Below are 22,427 nucleotides of genomic sequence, written 5' to 3' on the forward strand. Positions count from 1 at the left end.
CAATATGAATTTTTTGCCTCGTAAAACGTGCTTTAGAGAAAAAAAAAAAAAACTATGAATTTTGCGAAAAAATTTGTAGGAGTTGTCTATTTTTGAAAATTCAAAAATTGAGACGAGAAGTTTTTTATCGATATGCACATACAACAAAATAAAAATGCTAAAAGGAGACAACTACAAATTGACAAAATGTAGACAACTAGATCTATTGCTGTTATGCCTCTAGCTCACCTTTGCTTACAGCTGAGTCAAAATCAGATTCTGATCTAAATCACTACCAATATGAGGGACTACCTCATCCAATAGAACCCTAAAAATTCCCTTATGTGTCTCCTTGTCATCAATCTATGTGGCATCTTTGCAATTAGTCTTCCACCATCGATACTCGAGTTTGTCAATCTTAAAATCACAAGGCATTATGCATGCCCACCAACTCTTACAACTTTTTAGTTTGTCAAAAGGCAAGCCTATTCTTCTTGACTAACTTAATGAAGTTGTGTGAGAACCAATTCCTCTCTGCCGAAAAGGAACTAGCAGCCCGTGAAAAGAGACAAGTGACAAACATCCTCAACTACATTGCATCCATGTCCAACATCCAAAAGGGTCGGATCAAACTCATGAAGCTCAATCTATCTTCACCTCTAGTTTGTTAAATGTTGGACCCTAAAAGTTAACATAGTCAATTCACAGTGTTCAAAGTAAGTTGGCTCCTGAATAATATATAGGTTTTCGGGGAGCTTCATTAACCCTTGTTTCACCTCTTCATCATCATTAATAGACACTTTTTCAGGCCTTCGTGCATATCATGTAGGATTTAGAGCATAAATTACCATATGAAGCGAGGTGTTCCACCACTATGTCACAATATGCCTAATACACTCCCCATACAATCCACCACTATGTCACAATATGCCTAATACACTCCTCATACAATCCAAAATCAGATTCTCTTGTATGTATCGTTTGCTTCATCTACCCAAGCATGATATCAAATGCATTGTAAATCTCTCGACTGAAAAGTTTGTATCAATATATCTAATGACCCACACAGCAAGTGAGGTGAAGGAACAAACATATTTACGAACAAGAAATTTTCAAACAAAAAGACTCAGTTTTAAGTGAACAATTTACAGAATGAAAATAATTTACAAGTTACAGATATTAATAAAATTAATAATAAAATCATAAATTTCTTATGTCAAAGATCTTTTGCTTCACACTTTCTCTTTCAACTATGTTCACCTTTGACAATTTACCCCACTCTGCATTAACCATCATTAACTATATATATCTCTTGCTTTTGCTACAATTTTATTCATCCAATCTATATTTCTTACGTCTTTAATATGTTGTTCAATGCATAAACACAATATAAAGTCCAAAAAATGTGCTTATAATCACCCTCCGCCATCATGCCAACTTACACATGTTAAATCAAAGACCACCTATACAACATCTGTGGCTCCAATCTCCTCTATGGCATACTTCAAAAGTGTGCATCCTTTCTCTTCCCTAAATAATCGATAGCTCTAAGAAAATAAAATTCAACTACACGTGACATTGATATTGATAAGTGTCGATGTCTAATATCAGTCCATGCAACCATGATTATAGAGCACCCCGTTCCCATAAAGTTTGCCTCGTGTCCTCACCAAACTACTTTCGAATACTCTCTTCCAATGAGACTGGTGTATAGTTTATGTTCCCTATGAGGGGCATATGAGAGACCAATAGCAGTTGTATCATTCAACATTTGTATTAAATATAGAGAACATGCCACATGAAATGGGATGGCATGGGAAAAGAAAAGTTTGACAACCAAAGAATCTACCACTTCCCATGATTGCAGATTGAACATCCCTACAACATTAATAGCCCGTCTCTTTCCCTTAATAGAACCTTCTATTTGCAACCAAAACACCTATCACATCTGCAAAAAAAAGTCATAATTAAGTGTTATGCAAATGTGTGTGTGTGTGTGTGAGAGAGAGAGAGATTGATCCAAGAAAGCATGATTGATATGCATATATTGATTGACTGAATAAATCTGGATTGGTTGCAATGATAACAAAGAATGCTTATAAAAGTATAAACATAAATCCCTAGATGAAACTCTAGGTGAGGATTAAGTTAGTCATGGCAAGTATCTTCATCCTATTCTATGAGAGAACATGACCTAAATATAGCTCAATCTAAATATAGAGAAGCACTTCGGCTTAAGTGTGATAAAGTAATAAGTGACCTAAGAATTAACAATTGATTAATTAATTACTAGGGCAACTGCCTAATTACTCCAGCATTCTTAACATCCATGGTTTGTGTAGGGAATGCACATTAGATTGCATTATCTCTACTAGCATTCCCTTATTTCTCATTCTCACCCAACCTAGACACCTCAATCTTCTCAACTAATGTTATTTTTTCATATTATTCTAACCCTTGTCCACTTGTGCACAAAAAATGACTATAAACCCTTGGATAGCTTCCCCTATAATCCTTGTTGAAAAATGATATAACCAACCTCTACTCCCTCTAAATAAAATGTTTTTATTGTCCACACCTAGAACCACTAGTATCTCCATGACCACTTTGTTGAATCTAAACCTCTTCACCTCCACTATCCTCACTGTTGCTTATATTTTTTTTTCTTTTAACTCAAAATGCAGCTGCAAATGTAAATGTAATGTCCCCTACTCGGAGGCTGTCAATTCCGAATGATTAACATACATAACTATGCATTATTATGTCTTAAATCAGATTACTAAATTTAAGGAACAATTAGGATTTATAATACATTTGACAGTTACTATACTGAAGCCCCATTCCTTATTTCTTTCCTAATCATCAACCCTAATGGAGGATGGGGAATCACTTGTCACAGGGCGCTTGGCCACCAATCTACAAGTAGGCTCCCTCAAGGTTTCACGACTCTGTCCATTTCCCATCTTGGGCTTACCTATCTTGTGAGGTATTACTCCACCTCTCCCTAACAAAACCAACCTATCCTCATGAGAGGCAACAGCGAATGATAACGAATGGGCTATGAGTACACTAACTTCTAATGTATTATGATTGTATATGAAATTAAGTATGACAGTCATACGTATTGCAGTCTAAATTAATATAACTATTAAATTCTGCATAAGAACAATTTCAGGCTTCATATATTAAGCATACATATTCAGCACATCCCCATGCGTACCACCAAAAACAAGGATGTTATTGCCTTTAACTTAATAACAGTTCTGATCTGATCTGTTCGATGGTGATGGCGCTGGAGGCTTTTGATTCCTCTCCTATGTATCTCTCAATGTGAGGGAGAGGTCACACCTCTTCATCATGTATGCCCTTTGACAATAGACACACCCTTTCACCATTATAATCCTTTGTAGGAGTGCAACTCTTCATTATTTCTGTCTTTTGAAAGGGACACAACCTTTCACAATCAGATTTGCACTTCTTATTTAAATCAGATCTACACTTATGATTCCCAAATTATCCCCCTTCAAATGAGTTCTCTTCTCCTTTTTATACCTCATCTTTGGGTGAGTCACAACTTATCATTTCATGCCTTTTGAACTAACTGTAATCAAATATTAATCATATTTAATTAAATTATTTAATATATTTTAATTTTATTTTTATTTTTATTCTTTTGTATTTTAATTTTATTATTATTTATTAAATTATATTTCAAAGTAAGGACATTACAGTAAACGTAAAATCAAGCAAAAATATTTGTAAATTTGAAAAATTTCAACTGCAAATGAACACTGGATAATAAAATTACCTTACATTCTTAATATTAAAAAAAATAAAAAATCTTATAAGTATTTGTAACTTTGAAAAAAATAACTGCAAATGAACACTGGATAATAAAATTACCTTACATTCTTAGTACTGTTCCGTATCTTTGACTTCTCACAAAATGTAAAATGGCTAAATGAGAGGGCTAAATGAGAGTTTTAACTCTTTTGTTTGTAGGTTTTAATGAACACTGGATAATAAAACTACCTTACATTCTTAGTACTGTTCTGTTTCTTTGACTTCTGAAAGATATGTAAAATGGCTAAATGAGAGAGTTTTAACTCTTTTGTTTGTAGGTTTTAATATCATTTGTTTTAGGTGAAAGGACATAAATAGGTGTGGGGTCCTTGTTAGCCCCAGCAACTCTTTTTTCTATTTTTGTGTTTTTTTATTTTATTAATTTTTTTATATTATTATTTTTTTATTTTTTTTTTGAAAAGTCTGGGTCACAAGGCAGTGCAGTTGGGGTCCATCTAGACATTCCCTAGCTGCCTTAAGAACAGCTAGTTGTCCCCTAGTATTTCCAGAGATTTCTATTTTTTTCCCTATCGAGTATATGGTGTAGGGCACGTCACTATGGGGAAAAAAAATTCAAAGGGTTCGGTACGTTTGAGTACATCCATGGAAAAAACAAAATAAATATATACATTAAAAATAAATATATTAATTATATATTAAAAATTAAATATATATGAAGAAATTGAGAAATACAACTTCAAAGATCCCAAGAACACCTACAAGCAAGATACCTGTCACAAGAGAAGAATGGAGGCAAAAAGCAATAATGGCTCTGAAGAAGAAGATTATCATTCAGAGAGGGAATACAATGAAAAAGTACAATACAATCCTTATAAAAGGATATTCGCAACCCTAAACAAACCCTAAAGGGATAAAGTGTATTTAATACCTACAATATTATTAAATGCCTAAGTTTAGCTTAAGCGTAGAGTATAATAGACTAATAATTAAAAAAATTAATTATTAGCTAATACATGATAACTCTAACACTCCCTCTTAAGATGAACTTAGGGAGTAGCTAAAAAACAAAATGCATGAAGCAAAAAATGCAACTACAGATGAAGGCAAATTTGGGTCCCGGCAACAAAGACTGATGAGATACCCAATCACAACCAAATCTCTATAAACTGGAGAAATAGACAAAACCACGTAGGAAAAAACTCTACTCCAAAAAGAGATGGAATACAAGTGAAAGACTGAAGAAGCCTCCAAACAAGAATGTTCCAAAAGATAGGAACAAAAGAAGAGCAGAAGAAAAACTGAAGCATGAAGAACCTGCAAACACTGTCGAAGTAACTATCGATCTGAAGAACCACCACTAAAATAGAAGATGATCAGGTAGAGAAGACTGTAATCTGCATGAGTGCCCTCAAATAACACTACTCGAATCAGATGGCAAACAAAGACAAACAACTGAACTCGAAGATACAGATGGCAAAAAACACCAATGTCTGAAGAGTTGATCAATCGAAGATGGAAGGTTGCCTCCAAAAATAGGAATGAAAGAGTGTCCATATGGGAAATGATCCATCTCACCGAAATGCATAGGTAACCAGCCACTGCATCTGCCTAGTACATAGGAACAAATACTAAATACATAGCTCACTCCAACGAACCAAGGAAGCATTAGAACCAACAACCAACAGGAGAAACCCCCCCATAATGCTAACAAGGGAGAGGTGAGGTGACAGGTACACTGAAACTGAATGCCAAGAAAAACTGCATGACGAAGAACTAGGAACATCAAGAGTGCAACAGAAAATACAAACACATATAAAGGCAAGTGTCGTGGAAGGAACACTCACTTGACACACATCATGATGCTAACGTCATGGAAGGAACACTCACGTGACAAAGGTAGATGGCAAACAAAGGCAAACATCAAACCCCCCCATCGCACTTTATAACAGAGTGCAAGTACAATAAGGCACAAGATGTGCAAGATCCCAAGCATGCAAGGCATAGTGGCACTTTATCTCAGTGCGTTTGCAAAAAAGAAAAATGCTTACAAAATGATGTATACAATGCTCAAAAAGGACAAAACGCTAGAAATACATGAAGAACAGCCAACAACAAGGCATTCCACGCAAACGAGAAGCTTCCATGATCTCATATGTCCAAGTAATTCACTAGAGTGTGAAACACAAAAAATTGAATAAAATGTACCTGGAGTTAAATCTGGAAAAAGTGCATGGATGGCTGTGAAGAGCTCTGAAACACCATCCCAACGCCACTGGAATCGCAAAAAATGGAGAAACTCACGAAAAGATATGAGCTCGAGACTGAAAACAGCACCGCTGACTTCAAATGGCTATAGAATGTACCAGCAGAAAAACCACGTGATAAAACCCACAAATCTAGAAAGTAGATGAAACCAACTTTCCAACAATATCTCGTTTGCCCAAAAACCATATCGTATGCCCAAATGAAAAAAAACCCTCTTTTAGGGCACAAAGAGGGTCACAGAGGCCAAGAAGGGCTTCCGTACTGCTGACGTCAGCGAAATATTCCGAGAATATTCTCTCACCTGCCAAAAAAATCCTCCTTGCTGAAAAAAAAAACTGTTGCCTCAAAAAACCCGCCTGAAAAATTGGCAGTCGTTGGAAAAAGTATGCTTGCAGGAAACAAAATCAGGTTGCCGGAAAAAATTCTCTGAAAAAATTGAGCGGTGCCGAAAAAAACGTCAGCGACATGCTCGGCCTGAGCGGCAGCTGCCGGTGGCCGACGGGCGGGGGCCTAAGCAGCGGTGGCGGGAGGTCACCGGCAGCAGCGGATGGCGACAATCAGAAGGTGGCGGTGGCCTAGGCAGAGCAGTAGTTCCAATGGCGATGGAGGTGTGCATGCATGGAGGCCGAAGGGCGGGGTCCACGGCCTGTTTCGAGTTCGAGTTCGTGCCCAAAAAAGGGCAAAAATCAAACAAAAATTACCAGAGCCAAAGTTGTCCAAATTGGACAAATTTTATATGAAAATGGGGTTTTCCGGGTGTTCTGAGCTCAACGGTGAGGTTTGCCTGAGCCCAAAATGCCTAGAAACAAGAAAGCTCCCCAAATGCAAATAAAAAAACTCTGAAAAAACTTGAAACCCTCCTCCAAAAAATCTTCTAAAAAATCAGGAACAAGCAGCAGCAGATGTAGGCTATGATACCATGAAGAAGTTGAGAAATACAACTTCAGAGATCCCAAGAACACCTGCAAGCAAAATACCTGTCACAAGAGAAGAATGGAGGCAAAAAACAATAATGGCTCTGAAGAAGAAGATTATCATTCAAAGAGGGAATGCAATGAAAAAGTACAATACAATCCTTATAAAAGGATATTAGCAACCCTAAAGAAACCCTAAAGGGATAATGTACGTACAATATTATTAAATGACTAAGTTTAGCTTAAACATAGAGTAAAATAGACTAATAATTAAATAAATAATTATTAGCTAATACATGATAACTCTAACAATATACATTATAAATAAAAATATATATATTAATATTTAATATTAAATACTGTAATTATCAAAGTATTTTAAATTATGAATTTTAAAAACTATGATTCCATATACAATTTATTATTTAACAAATAATAAATATAAATTAAAACTTATATATAGTATTAATATATAACGATTAATAATCTATGAAACACGAGGACGCATCCCCAGGGTTTTTTGTCGTTGCTCCTCCACCAAAGTTGTCTTGAGGACAAGGAGCGGCTTGGGGACATTTCCCAGCCATTCCCAAAAAATTTCAAATGGCAAGATGGCCAAGGAGCAGGGTGGGGACAGCCAATCGTCTCCTCATTTCCAGCAGCCAAATGACTTTGAAAAACACCCATAAATATTTAAAGAAACACACTTTTTTTATTTCTTTGTGGCCCCCATGTCCCTCTAACCTAAGTCAGCGCATTCGAATTCAAATTCAAGTTCGGCAACAATAAAATTCTGATGAAATTTGGCAAAGGCAAAAAATTTGAAAAAAAAATTGGCATTAAATTTTCCTTATATAAATTTACTATTAAATATAAATAATATATATAATAAATTATCAAAATAGTTTAAGATTGCAAAATAGATTTGAAATCATTCAGATTAAAAATAAATAAAAATAATAATAAATTAAATATACTAAATATTAATTTTTTAATGAAAAATTAAAATAAATTAAATTATAAAACAATAAATCAATCTAGATCTATTTAATATTAATAACTAAAAGTATATTAAAATAACATTAATCTTAATGCAAGGAATGAAAAAAAAAACCCTAAAAAAACAAAACAAAAATTCTAAATGAAAAACTATGCCAAAGCCTATAGGGACGACGGGTTACTTGGGTGAGTCTAAAGCTTTGATGGCGGCAATGCAGTACGAGCGCAAAAAGTCACAGCTGCGCAGGGGCTCACACAACTAAGGAATAGCGGCGGCTGGGCATAGCCACAAACAAAGCAGCTTCAATGGTGGACTTGGCACGACCACAAACAACTTCAACCGTAATGAACAACAAACCACTCATTTTGCAGTACAAATTTCCAACGAATTTTTCTGAATTTTATTATTTTTTTATAGATTCACAGAATTCCGAACCTATAGCCAAAAATTCAATGAATGCAGTGACTAAGCCTCTAACCCTAACATGACAACACAAAACACTCCATTGCATTTGACTTCATTTTTACAAAGGAAAAAAACATTTGCAGCCAAGTTAAAAAGACAAAGCAGTAGGGTTTGAAGGTATTGTTGGAAAATCCAACATTAATCAGCAACAAAGGAGAGGAATGAGGTAGCACATTGTTAGGCCGTAATTAGGAATAAAACTTTTAAGTTATTGTTATGTTTTGGAGTCGGACGTGTGGGTTCCCGTGTTAGATACAACGGTTGGTACCTCAGCCAACCGCCAGATAGTATATATTGCCATGTAAGGGAACCCCAGTAATAATGTTGATGTACTAAATATTTTGGTAATGCAATAAAAGAACATCTTTCTGCCATATGATTGTCACTTCCATGCTCTGTAGATAGTTGAATTGTTATATGTTTTGTGTGTATTCCTCGTTCATTCTAGAACTTAAATAATTCACGATAGGGAACAAACATTTTGGCGCCGTTGCCGATTCAAATTCCAGAGATCAAGATGGCAGCAGGCGGTAACCACTAATGGGCCGACCATTTCAACAACAGTTAATAGTCACTAAAGGTGATACACACAAGGAGCCCATGCAGGCAGAAGCTAGAGAGGATCAACTGACGGGGGATTTGGTGGAACTGTGAGACGTTTCTGTCACCCAATACGTGCAGAGGGAATCTCGGGAGAGAGCGGTCCCTGAAGGCACAATACATGGAGAACTCACAGTAAATTCGGTCGTATTTGATCTTCTGGGGAGCCTTCCTAGACTGCTAGCACGGAACCTCATTAAACGGCAAGAGCAGAGAGAAGAAACCAGTTGGGAACGTCGTCGGTAGCAAATCCTACAGCAATACGAAGAAAGGAGTCGTAGGGAAGAAGAGAGGGATATGAGCAGATGTCGTACCCCCCACAATTAATGCCCCTACGTCCCAACAAGGACCGACAGCATACTGGTACCAACGGAGAGGTAGGTGAGGGGTCCATACGAAGATCCCTACAAATCAAAGAACAAAACGAACAGAGACGTATGCTGCGACAAATTGTCGAAGGGTTGGAGAGTTCAGAAGGGCGAAGCAAGAGTCGAAGTGAGTCGGAGCCGTAGTCGGGAGAGAGAGAAACCATGCATGTGGAACAAATTGGTAGGGGTTGCTAGGACCCTGCCACTACCGAACGTAGCGGAGGACGATCTCACCGACCAAGCAGCTCACTTGACATTGAGTGAAGAATCTGGAACTTAGTCCGAGAGCAATCCATCAGAGCACTCTGACCGCGACGAAAGGGTTGCACGGGACCTACAGGGTGAGGTTGCCGAACTTTTTGAGAATAACCTGTACCGAATTGGAAATCTATCGCTCGGGGAAGACTTACAAATAGGAGGGTTAGACACAGAAACTTCGGGAAGGAGGGAATATAGGAGTGAGGGTGACCAAAGCGCGGAGGACGAGGGTGGACGCGTAGAAGGCTCGTGGATGGAGCAATACAGTTCGATCCGGTCAAACGCGTACTGTACCTTCCAGGCGCATAACACCTTCCAGGCATATAATAACTTCCAAGCGCTACATAAAACCCTCTAGACGAAGACAATGGCACATACCCTAGAGAAACAGAAGCTTCCAAAGTTCATGGGAGATGGGTTGGAGGACCCCATACGACATTGCAAGACACGCGTAACCATTTGGGACGCAAACGGCCAAGATGACCAGGATTACTAATTGAAGGCATTTCCGGCCACCCTTCGAGGGATAGCAATTGACTGGTACACGAACCTTGATGCCGAGCATAAAACATCATGGAACAATCTGAAGAAGGCCTTCCAGGAGGAATTCAAACTCCTATGTGATGACAATGAAATTGTGGCGGAGATTTACAATACCAAGTAGGGAAAAACTAAAAGTATCCGGGCTTACATCCGAAGATTGAAGGAACTACTCAACAAAATGAAGAACCAGTCGGCTGATGGGCTGAAGAAGAGATGGTTTGTCAAAGGGCTGGTACCATCCCTCAGACAAAAGATGAAGGTGGTCCCTCCATCGTCATATGACAAAGCATACAACCAAGTGATGGATATTGAAAGTGAGCAAAACATCAAAGGGGAAACAAAGGGCAAGTGACGATGACAGTACGGACGGAAGGAGCGACGACGAATCCAAAACCGTACAAGCACTTTGAAAGGACATGTTGCGAATGATGAAGGAGTTGAAGGCTGATAAAGAAAGTGGTAGAGACAGCAAGGAGCTTTGGTGCACCGACTGTTAAGCAGAAGGGCATACGAAGGGGACATGTTCAAAGAAAGCTTTATGTGATATCTGTCAGGTACTAGGCCATTCCACAAAGGAATGCCCATACAATTTAAAAACACGAAGCACACAAGTGCTCTACACTCAAGGCGAGCAAGCTACCCCACCAGTCACACCACCTAAACAATCAGCAAACTCAAAGGCTTCACCAGGAGGATACCGTAATAATCGGCACGGGAACAACCGTTCCAATAATAACACGCCAAGGAGTAAAATTCAGTATGATACAAAAGGGCGGCCCATGATCTAGTGTCGGAAATGTAATGAGTGGGGCCACTTTGCTCGGGAATGCCAGAACGGAAACAATGGTGGAGGTTTGTTGTGCAAATGGTGTGGTCCTGGAAACCATGAGGACACTAACTACCCCAAACAGAAGGGAGTAAACATGTTGGATGTAAAGGAGCCAGACAAGGAGGTACTGGCAATCACAAGATTGCAAAGTAAGAAGGCGGTATACCCTGATCCCTGCACAGAGGAGAGACTCCGGGAAGCAAAGGCTGATGTAGAACGAGCAATGGCGAAAGAGCGCAGGGCCTCACACAATACTACTAGTACCCCACCCTGCTCAAACTCCGAAAAAACCATCATTAAACAAATGTTGCAGACCACCATACCTGTACGCATGTCCAACCTTCTGCAAACAATGCCACAATTGAAGATGGCCATTACAAACATTGTTCGTGACAACACTGCCAACTAGGAACACCATCAGATGGCAGCAAAACCATCTGGCACAAACCCAATGGCCGCAACAGAACTACCTAGTACATCTACTACAGACCCCATGCTGCTCACCGTAAGCATTGGTCGGAAGCCTGTCGTGGTCGAGATGGAGCTAATGAGACAGAAGTTGACGAACACCATTGTTGACGACGGCTCCAAAGTGAATGTGTTACCGGAGGAGACATGGAGGGGTCTAGGTAAGCCAACTCTCTGGCCACCAACATTCCACCTTGTCGGCGTCGACCAACATGGAATTAAGCCCTTGGGGACACTCATGGCACAAAAAGTTGTGGTCGGTACCCAAAACTTTTTTCTTGACTTTGTGGTCATACCGTTGGAGAAGGCGGCCTATGACGCCCTTCTAGGAAGAGGTTGGCTAATTATAGCGAAGGCGAACCACAACTGGAAGAAAAACACACTCTCGATCGAGAGTGAAGGCCAAAAGTACATGATCGACTTGAGAAATCAAGTCGTGGGCGAGGAATTGGCATCCTCCAATTCAGACTCAGATGACTCGCATAATTGGGAATGGGGCTCACAGAACGACCGGGAAAGGATGGAACCTAATGACGAGGGCGTTTTGGAACTGGAGGGATGTTCAGAGGATGAAACAAGTTCCCTCGTCGGACTCAATTCACAGATGGAAGACTATTAAGTATTTCACCCTGATTGCCACATGTTGCAAATCTACAAGATCGGGGAATCAAGTGCAAGTACGGAAGATGCAACTTTTCCTCCAAAGTACGGGGAGTACCGTGAGGGGGTAGCAAGGGTGGATGATACACCCGCACACCGTTTTGAACGGGACAAAGTCATCAAGTACAAGGAGTCCAACATGAACAAGGTGAATTTGGCAAATCATATCAATCCGAAGGTAATTCTGGTCAGGGACGATTGGAACCCCGTGCTAAAAGCAGCGGCATTTAAAATCTTCCTAGAGTACAAGGATGTGTTTGTGTGGATGTACAAGGATCTGAAAGGGATACCCCGGAACTATGCGTACATAGAATACCCCTCGTACAAGGTGCCCAACCCGTACGAAGGAGACCATATAGAATGAACAAGAACTATGCAGCAAAGGTAAATGAGGAAATTGAAAAGATGCTGGAGGTCGGAATCATCTTTAAGGTAGAAACCAACGAATGGGTATCGCCAATTGTCATCTCACTAAAGGAGGCAAATCAAATCAAGATATGTGTGGACTTCCGATGCTTGAATGTCGTGACTATCAAAGATCCATTCCCAATTCCGTTCACTGACAACATTTTGGAGGAGGTAGCAGACCACGAGATTTACTCATTCCTGGACGGATTTTCTGGATACAACCAGATCAGCATTGCTGATGAAGATAAATTGAAAAAAAATCCATCGTGGAGGATGGAGTATATGCATATAATCGCATGCCGTTCGGACTGTGTAACGCTTTGGCCACCTTCAAGCGGATTATATTGCACATCTTTGATGGGATGTTCGTCGGAAGTTTCAAAGCATTTCTGGATGATTGGTCTATTTACAGCAAGCAGGAAACTCACTTGAACGCGCTCAGGGAGTGCATGGAGAGGTGTAGGCGGGCCCAATTAGCCCTGAATCCCAAGAAGTGTCGGTTCATGGTACCACAAGGTAAGCTGTTGGGGCACATTGTGTGCAAGGAAGGGCTGAAGACAAACCCCGACAAGGTAAGGGTAATTGTAGATATGGAAAGTCCAACGGATGTCACGAGGGTAAAATCCTCCCTGGAACATGTCGGCTATTACAGGAGATTTACCAAAAGTTTTGCACAAGTGTCATGCCCTTTGGATAAGTTGACAAGAAAAGGCGAACCATTCACATGTGGAGTAGAACAAGAGGAAACATTCAAGGAATTGAAATCCCGATTGGTGAGTGCACCAATCCTGGCATACCCGGATTGGGACAAGGAGTTCCATGTCCACGTGGACGCCTCCAACTTCGCCATCAGTGCCACTCTGGCACAAGTAGGTATATAGGGGTTGGATCACCCTATATTTTTTTGCCAGTCGTCTGCTCTCCAAGGCTGAACGGAACTATAGTACGACAGAAAGGGAGGCACTAGGGATGGTGTACGCAGTGCAGAAGTTCCGCCACTACCTCTTGGTGACACCATTCACCTTCTACGTAGACCATCAAGCCTTGATGTACTTGGTGGACAAACCGGTTATCCAAGGACAGATAAGACGATGGTTGCTACTGCTCCAAGAATTCACCTTTACAATCATCGTACGGCCTGGGAAGAGTCATGTCATAGCAGACCAACTGCCAAGAATCAGATCTGAAGAGCCAGGGTAGGGAGTGAATGGGGCTTTTCCCAATGCTCACCTATTCCAAATAGCCGTACTACCTCCTTGGTACGAGAGCATTGGCGAGTACCTATCCACCTCTACATTTCCATGGGACATGCCACCAAGGGAACGGCGTGAGCTAGCACTGAAAAGTAAAACCTTTCAATTGATCAATGGCCTACTATACAAGATGGGACCAAACCAAATCCTGCGAAGATGCATGATGCAGAAAGAAATTCCTAGCGTACTGAAGAAAGCTCATGACAGATTGGTTGGGGGCCAGATGAGGCCTGATACTATCGCACGAAAGGTTTTGTTGGCAGGACTGTGGTGGCCAACCTTGCACACTGATGCACGCAAATGGGTGGTTGGATGTGACACATGTCAGCATACCGAGAAGCCTCTTAAACGGGACTTCATGCCCCTATTTCCGTCCTAGCCGCAAGAACTGTTTGAATGATGGGGACTGGATTTTGTAGGACCTCTCAAGGTGAGCAATATGCATAGATGTCAGTACATTGTGGTAGCCACGGAGTACCTGACGCAGTGGGTCGAGGCTCGAGCTCTGCCAAACAACACTGCCATAAGTATAGCGAGGTTCCTGTACGAACAGATTGTAACCAGGTTCGAGATCCCAATCCAGATCACAAGTGATAGGGGGTCCACTTTGTTAACCAAGTCAACCAGACAATGACGACCGAATTTAAAAAATTTCACAATCTTTCAAGCCCCTACTACCCCCGAGCGAATGGCCAGGCGGAAGCCACAAATAAGGTGCTCGTGTCTATCATTTATAAATCCTGTGAAGTGGAGTGGGAGGATTGGGATGAACGTCTGCCAGCAATACTTTGGGGATATTGTACCTCTTACAAGGTGACCACGGGCCATACACCGTTCCAACTCATGTACGGCCAATAAGTGGTGGTACTGACGAAGTACACTGTACCAAGCCTTCGGATTGTTGTTGATAACCGGTTGGGAGATGAGAGAGTTTGCATGCTCAACTGCCAAACCTCACCAAGCTTGATGAATGTCGAATGATGGCACAATGGGCGACGAAAGTGGCCCAACATTGGTCGAAGCACTGGCACGACAAACATCTCCGGCGAACAAACTTTTGTCCTGGACAACTGGTTCTCAAATATAACGGCCGCAACAAACTTCGTCCTGGGAAGTTCAGAGTTCGTTGGCTGGGTCCCTATAAGATTAGGAAAGTGGGGACGAATGGAACAGTGAAACTGTCTAACCTGGATGATAACCCAATTCACAATCCTGTCAACGGCTCAAAGTTGAAATTGTATCGAGAGCGTGATAAACCAGTCCTATCAATCAACATGTTCGGATATGCCACAAAAGGAGACTGGACTATTGGAAGAAGCAAGGAAATTGAGGAAGACCCCATGGTCGCTACAAAACCGTATAGACACAATGAAGATTGGGCTAAGCCACTTACATCCATTGAAGAGCGATTGGTTCCAAAGCAAGTTGAAGGCATAGCGGTGCCCAAAATTCACAAGCACCTGACAAATGCCTAATTTGGTGATCTGGTAACATGGATAAGGATTACGGGACATTGGAGAAAGAGGGCTCCTGTTGAGGTGTATTTTGTACACCATCAAACACAGAATAAAATACCCAAGGGTACCTTATCCTCTCTTGAGTAAAGCCTCTGATTGCTGAAGATATCGCGGAAAAGGATCAATCAAGATGACTCCAAGGTTCTTCGTTGTAGGATCTCTACGTGTGGATAAGCTCTCTGTGGTATGATGTGATTTGCTGGAATCACAAGGGGACTTACATTTGATGATTGAATGTCTGATCTGCTTTGAATATTGCTGGAACACAGGCTCTTGCTAGCTTTGATTTGAAAAAAGGAAAAGAGATGAGGGCGAGGAAAGGATCTAATCCTAACACTAAGAATGTAAGAGCAATGAATGATCTTTGATGAAATTCTAACTAGGTCTTGTTTTGACATCACAGGACCATCTCCACAAGGCTAGTGCGATCTTCGAAGGAAAGCTTTATGATGTTCAAATCATCACTACAAGCATAGACACCATCAAGCTGATGCATATCAATGAAGAAGCAACAATTGAAGTTAAGCTTAAGTTGAATAATTCCAGTTGACTACGCAAGGCAAGTCTGCAATCAACAAACTGCTAGTAGTATGGATATGCGAATTTAACCATCAATCAAGCATATTTCTTCCACTCATCTAATAACATGAAATCAAATACGAGAAGTATAGAGACCATGCAAATTGTCGAATCGACCCATAAATTTCACCATTTCTTCAATGAAGTTACAAGTCTTTTACAACAACATCTTGGCAACAATCTTTGCCTTCTCTCTCTACTCTACTCTAATTGCTATTCTATCAACTAGCTAATCACCTTCTAACTACTCTCTATCTACTAACAGCTTCCAACTATTTCTATATTATTTTTACAAAATGAAGAGTCGGGGCTTATATAGTGCCCTCAATACATCGACGGCTTAGATCAATTCGAGATCAATGGCCAAGATTCAACAATAAAAACCCTAATTAGGGTTTGTTACAACCATTACATAACATTTAATGCTTGACCAATGATAAAATTGTATTGCTTGGACACATGTCCTCTCTGGAAAATTCCACCAATGAATAGCCGGGGTAGGTACATCGAAGTTTGTGCCACCTCCCATGAGTTAGGTACATTGAATCTGGACATGTTGAGGTGGACCACACTGACTGGAGAAGTGATAACTAGGATGCCACCTCGTCTGACACTTGTAACTTGGTAGATATTCAACTTGATGTTGTTGAGAAGCTAGCTTTAATTAATTCATCTGGAACTATCTGCTTCTTCAACGAACCCTTGCTCTGACTTCCTTTTCTTTGATGTGCAGGACGATTATGTACCTCGCCTTGGAATGTTGGATTGGAGAAGTCGCCCTTGATGACATTAGTCCAAAGAAGGCCGTCCTTGTCGATGCGAGACTGTAGGAGGTCGCCCTTATCCTTGCTTGATCGTCCCGGAGGAGACCGTCCTTGATCTGGCTTGATTTTCCTTGATGAGATCTCCATTTGATGCCTACACAACATTTCAAAATTAGTAATATATCTTGAAGTCTAAAATTTAAACTTAAAAGGAAGATTCAAGATTTTAATTAGGAAACTTCATGATAAATCTTGAGTTATCATTTCCTAATTAACCATGTAATACTTAGATTTTCCAAAACAAATGTCTAAAAAATCAAACCTTGAACAAGGGTGTCAAGATGATTTCGCCATACCTCCTCTTGAGTTTTAAACTCTAAGAAATGATGTAAAAAATAGATTTCGCTAGGCAAAGTGTAGATCAAAGCCTTCTCTTGAACAAATTGCGCCTCCTTCAGCTTGGAAAAGAACTCCACCTTCCACTAGCTTCTTCAAGATCTGGAAATTTGCCTTCAAATGTCTTCAAAAATCTGGAAATTATCCTCCAAACTAGCAAGAAATTCGCCTCTCCAATTTGCTCCTCCAATTCGCATTTTAAAACAATGAATGAATGATTTGCATTTGTCCACAACACTCCTCTCTTATAGAGCGCTCACCTTCTTCAACCATGAGGCTGACTTAGCAAATAAAAGCTGAAATAATAAATAAAACCTCAAAAGGAGTAGGCCGACCTAGCAAATAAAGGCAAAATAATGCCTTGTGCGCTCAACTTTTAATTTTTTATTTCACATAAATTAATTTTAAATACCTTTATAATAGAAATTCGATTTTAGGCCCAAAATTAATTTATTAAATGCCAATTTAATTAATTTTTTCAAATATTTCGAAGTTGGCAAATTTAGCTTCTAATGCGATTTGGAAGATGTTAACGTCCAAAATATGGTAGAAAATAGTGAATGCCAATAACTTCGCTCTGGTCCCTTGGAGAGGGACAAGAGCACTTTTTTCATTTTTAGGCTAGGATTCTCAATTTTTGAAGTCAAACCTTTGTTCACCACGCTTTAGAAGATTCTTCCCATCTCATACAACGTTGCCTTAGCATAATCTCGAAGGGAATTAGTTGTTTTCATAAAAAGTGGGACGGTCCTTCAGTGAGGGACGGGAGAACTTTTGAGTCCATTGCATGAATTCTTGATCATATTAATCTTCAATTTACCCTCAAGGCGTAGAATATCACATTTCACACCATCTTGAGCCTTGGTAAAAAATATCATTTCAAAATGCAAGGTAAATGGTCATATTTGGAAAAAGCGCTCTGGTCCCTTGGTGAGGGACGGGAGCACTTTTGCCAGTTGTCGTCAAAATTTGCAACTCTCGCATCTCAATTCCACTTCAAGGCATTTTAAACAATTTTTCAAACTTGCGCCTTGGCCTCAATTTGTCCAAAATTGGTGAGAAAGGCAAGATAACATGTTAAGTGCTCTGGTCCCTTGGAGAGGGACGGGAGCACTTTTGCAATTCCAAGCCAATTCATCCTTTGCTAGTCTTCCAAATTATCTTCAATGGATGAATCTTGCCTTCTCTCATTCATTTCAATCACGCAACTTGCCTTGCCTTGGCAAGAAATTTGTATTTTTAGAAAAGTGGGATGGTCCTTCAGTGAGGGACGGGAGCACTTTTTGACCTTGGCATACTTTTTTTTCTTCTTTAAATCTCTCAATTGCGTCCAAGGCATAAAACATCCTTTCTCCCTCTTATCCAAGTCAAGTTTTGCCATAAAATATCAAACAAAGAAGAGAAACTTGAAAAAGTGGCATGGTCCTTCAGTGAGGGATGGGAGCACTTTTTGTCATTTGGGTTGATTTACTCTTTTGTAGACTGCTTAAATTATATTCAATGGACAAAACATGCTTCCCTTAACCTCTTCAAATCATAAAATCACCTTAACCTTGCAAAGATAGTGCAAATTTGAAAAAAGTGGCACGGTCCTTCAGTGAGGGACGGGAGCACTTTTGTCTTGGTCCCTTGGTGAGGGACGGGAGCACTTTTTGTCATTTGAGATGATTTCCTCGTTTGTGATCCGCTTAAATTATATTCAATGGACAAAACATGCTTCCCTTGACCTCTTCAAATCATAAAATCACCTTAACCTTGCAAAGATAGTGCAAATTTGAAAAAAAGTGGCACGGTCCTTCAGTGAGGGACGGGAGCACTTTTTGCAATCTAAGCCAAATTGTCTCACTTTTCACCTCGAAATTTCTTTGCTAGGGAAGATTTCATCTTACTTCATCCTATGAATAGAAGTTAATGTCCGATAAAGGTCTAAAATTGTGCATATAAAGAAAAGTGCTCTGGTCCTTCAGTGAGGGACGGGAGCACTTTTGACCTTCTAGGCCAAAACTTCATCATTTCATTGTTTTCAATCAAGTCTGGATGCTCTATAATGTTCATTTCGTCCTTCACCATGCCTTTGATGTCTCAATTTAACCAAACAAGGCCAGGAATGGCCCAAATAAGTCTTTTCGCCCTGGTCCCTCAGTGAGGGACGGGAGCACTTTTGCCTTGGTCCCTTGGAGAGGGACGGGAGCACTTTTTCCTTTAACCTTCAAAAATTCACCAATTTTGTGCCTTCAAAATCTTCAAAAGTATCAAGTCATGTCCAATTATCATTCCGGAAGACCCTGCACAAAACAAAATAGAAAAGTCAATGACAAATATGCATAAAATAACATTTGTGCTCTAGTCCTTCAGTGAGGGACGGGAGCACTTTTGTCCTTTCTGGCTAAAATATTCAAAATTTAGGTCTCCAATCATTTCACAAGGCAGAATTAGGCCATCTTCAAGGCCAGGAATTAGTTAGCAAGCCCTCGCAAAACAAGAAATTGCACTTAGAATGAAATTCGTTCTGGGCCTCCAGTGAGGGACAGGAGCACTTTCTCTATTTCAGGTATCATCTTGCCTCCAAAATTTGATCAAAATTTACCTAGGCAAAAATGTACAATTTCATCTTCAAAATGCTAACACTTAGACAAAATTTGAATTGTACCTCAAAAAACCCTGACTAGACCTAACCTGAGACATATCTGACTTCCTGACAGACTTATCTTACTTCAATAATCAACCCTAGGGAGGATGCTTAATAACTTTCAAAATTTGACTGGACTTAGCTTGAAAAATATCCAAAAGAAACCCCTAAGGTTTAGCCTTAGCCCAGACAACTCACTCACTCACTCAAAACCCTAAAAGCAGAGAGAAGAACAAGCAAAACAAAAAGCGAAAAGAGGGGGTCCCCATTTGCAATGGGGCGATGTGTGAAAACGTCACAATAGCTCCCTACGAAGATCTCCACGAAGGCTATATCGCGTATGACATTGATGAGGAGGCGGAGGCAAAACGGAAGGCGTAACTTGCTGGGAAGGAAGAGGAGCCAGTGGACCTGGAGGAGGTAGATTTGGAAGAATATGGTGCCACCTTGGGACCGTGCCTGAAAAATGGTCCTGAAAGTCGAAGATTTGTTTGTGATATCTCTCCAATCGGGCAAGTAGGAAGCCGGTCCTAATGCACTTTACCGGGTAATCCCCAACCCCGCGGGCCCACCGCATGTGGATGGCAAAAAAGTAACATGGTACCAGCAGTACGGAGGACGATACATAGATGGGAGATATAAAGGGGTGGGACCAGCACTATTGGTAGATAAAATATGGAACCTGGAATATGTGGGCACATGTTGTCCCAAGGAATGTTACAGGAGACTACCACATGTGTGTGCATGGCTTCACGACTCGGAGATCAAAGTCCGACCCCAGGAGGATTCGACGGGGGCAAAGAGGAAAATGGATAATTCTGATGACGAAAGTGATGATAAAGGGCCAAGAAAAAATTGAAGGAAGGAATTAGCAATAAAGCAAAGCCGGGAAAGAGACTAAGGTTGGTGGGACAAAAAGCTAAGTTGCGTAAGCAAAAGAAGGCGGTCGTGCAAAGAACAAAGATGGGACCCACCAAGGTACAGCCAAGCAATAAAATAAGTAGTTAGGGGAGGCATGCAACTCAGTACCGTAGCCACCTAAAGGTACGAGGATTAAAATTTTAAAAATGTTGCCAAGTTAAAAAATTAAAAAGATATTTTAAAAGGAGTACTAAAAATAGAAAAAGCAAGGCATGACTTAAAAATTAAAAGGAAAAGGTTGGAAGTAATTAAAAAATTAAAACAAAAGATAGAAATTATGAATATAGAAAAGGGAAAATTGATGATGGTGAAAAAAAGATTATTTTATAAAAAATTACTGAATTTTGCCCTAACCCTAAAAGTGAGAACTCTATAAGATGTCCCGAGTGGCCAATTTCCATAGATTGTACAGCCAAGGAGCAAGTTAGAAGCACAGAATCGGCGCACCGTACGATTTCCGTACGAAACCAATAGAAGGATGCAAGGGGGTGATTGGAGTGGTTCGTACTATTCTTGTACTGAATTTACTAAAGGAAAAAGTCGCAAGGGAAAGAGAAGCATGTACATACCCTATATGGAATTCACACCAAAAGACAAAATTTGCGTGGAAGGAAAAAATCCGTACAGTACAAAAATTGTAGGCAGAAGTTTGTACGGAGGTTGCAGAGAGTGGAAAGCACAACGGTACGAAAATTGCAATAGATAGAAGTTCATATGGAGATTGTACGGAGATGGCAGGCATCGGAAAACCAAGGGAGTCGTACGGATACCGTACGGGAATTCCACACAAAAGCTCATACAGTGGCAGTACGGAATTTGAAGTGACGCAAGAAACACAAGACGGAGGAAAGTTGAGAGGCGACCGTAAAAATCCGTACCATAACACAGGCAACGAAATCTGTACGGCAATCCGTACAAGGCGAGAGAGGGTACGAGAAAAAGTCACTAAAATTCGTATGGAATTGGCACAAATCCATATGGAATTAAGCCGCTACAAAACTCCATACAGTGGAGACAAGGAAGAATTCGGGAGGATTTGCATGGACGGCAACAATCCATACAATTGGCACGGCTGGAGGAAACAGAAAAAAATTTTGTACACCACGAACAGCTGGCAGAATTCAGTTGATTGCGGAAACAGTTGGGCTAACGGATTTGACAAGGACAGTGTAGATTTCTTGGGTGAATTGGACAAGCAATTTGATTGTATAAAAATTGATCCAGATATGCCGAGGCTGAGTTTGGGAAACCCCAACGACAAAGGCACAGTCATTTTCGTTGGGAACATGGCCACACCAGGCAGCAACAAAGGAAAGGTGTGGGCATGTGTGCAGAGAGACGAGCCTGTAACTGTGCAGTCCTTGACATGGGAGGGGTTGAATGGCAATGACTGCAAGACATGGTGGGAGGAGACGGACGACACCAATATTATCAAAATGAATTTGAAGAGGGCAGGGGTCGACCACATTCTCACCATGCCAGTTTTTAACATTAAGGAATTTGAGCCTGTACTGAAGGGAATGGTGGCAAGATATCATCGGCATACACACAGCTCTATGGTACAATATGGGGGATGTCATCTTACCATTTCTTATTCCACCCTCGAGTTCGCCAAAATTTTTGGGATTCCCAACCAAGGCAGCCCTGTCATTAAAAGAAAAATGACATTGGAACAAAAGAAGCAATTGGTTTCGATTGGTTTGCTGAGGGGACATGACACAAGGCGAACAAAACAGCATATGAAAGTCTGGCAGTAGCCACGGTGTGAAGCGGACATTTCTGGCCAATGCAGAGTGGCGATGTATCA

General features: G+C 40.4%; 1 protein-coding gene across 1 annotated transcript in view; it reads right to left on the reverse strand.

The window, feature by feature from the left end:
* LOC131035274 (dihydrolipoyllysine-residue acetyltransferase component 1 of pyruvate dehydrogenase complex, mitochondrial) overlaps window positions 1–22,427 on the reverse strand; it is a 199,419-nt gene that overhangs the window by 4,245 nt on the left and 172,747 nt on the right. The window lies entirely within an intron of this gene.

The sequence above is a fragment of the Cryptomeria japonica genome, chromosome 9 (assembly GCF_030272615.1).
Source record: "Cryptomeria japonica chromosome 9, Sugi_1.0, whole genome shotgun sequence".
NCBI classification, from domain to species: Eukaryota; Viridiplantae; Streptophyta; class Pinopsida; order Cupressales; family Cupressaceae; genus Cryptomeria; species Cryptomeria japonica.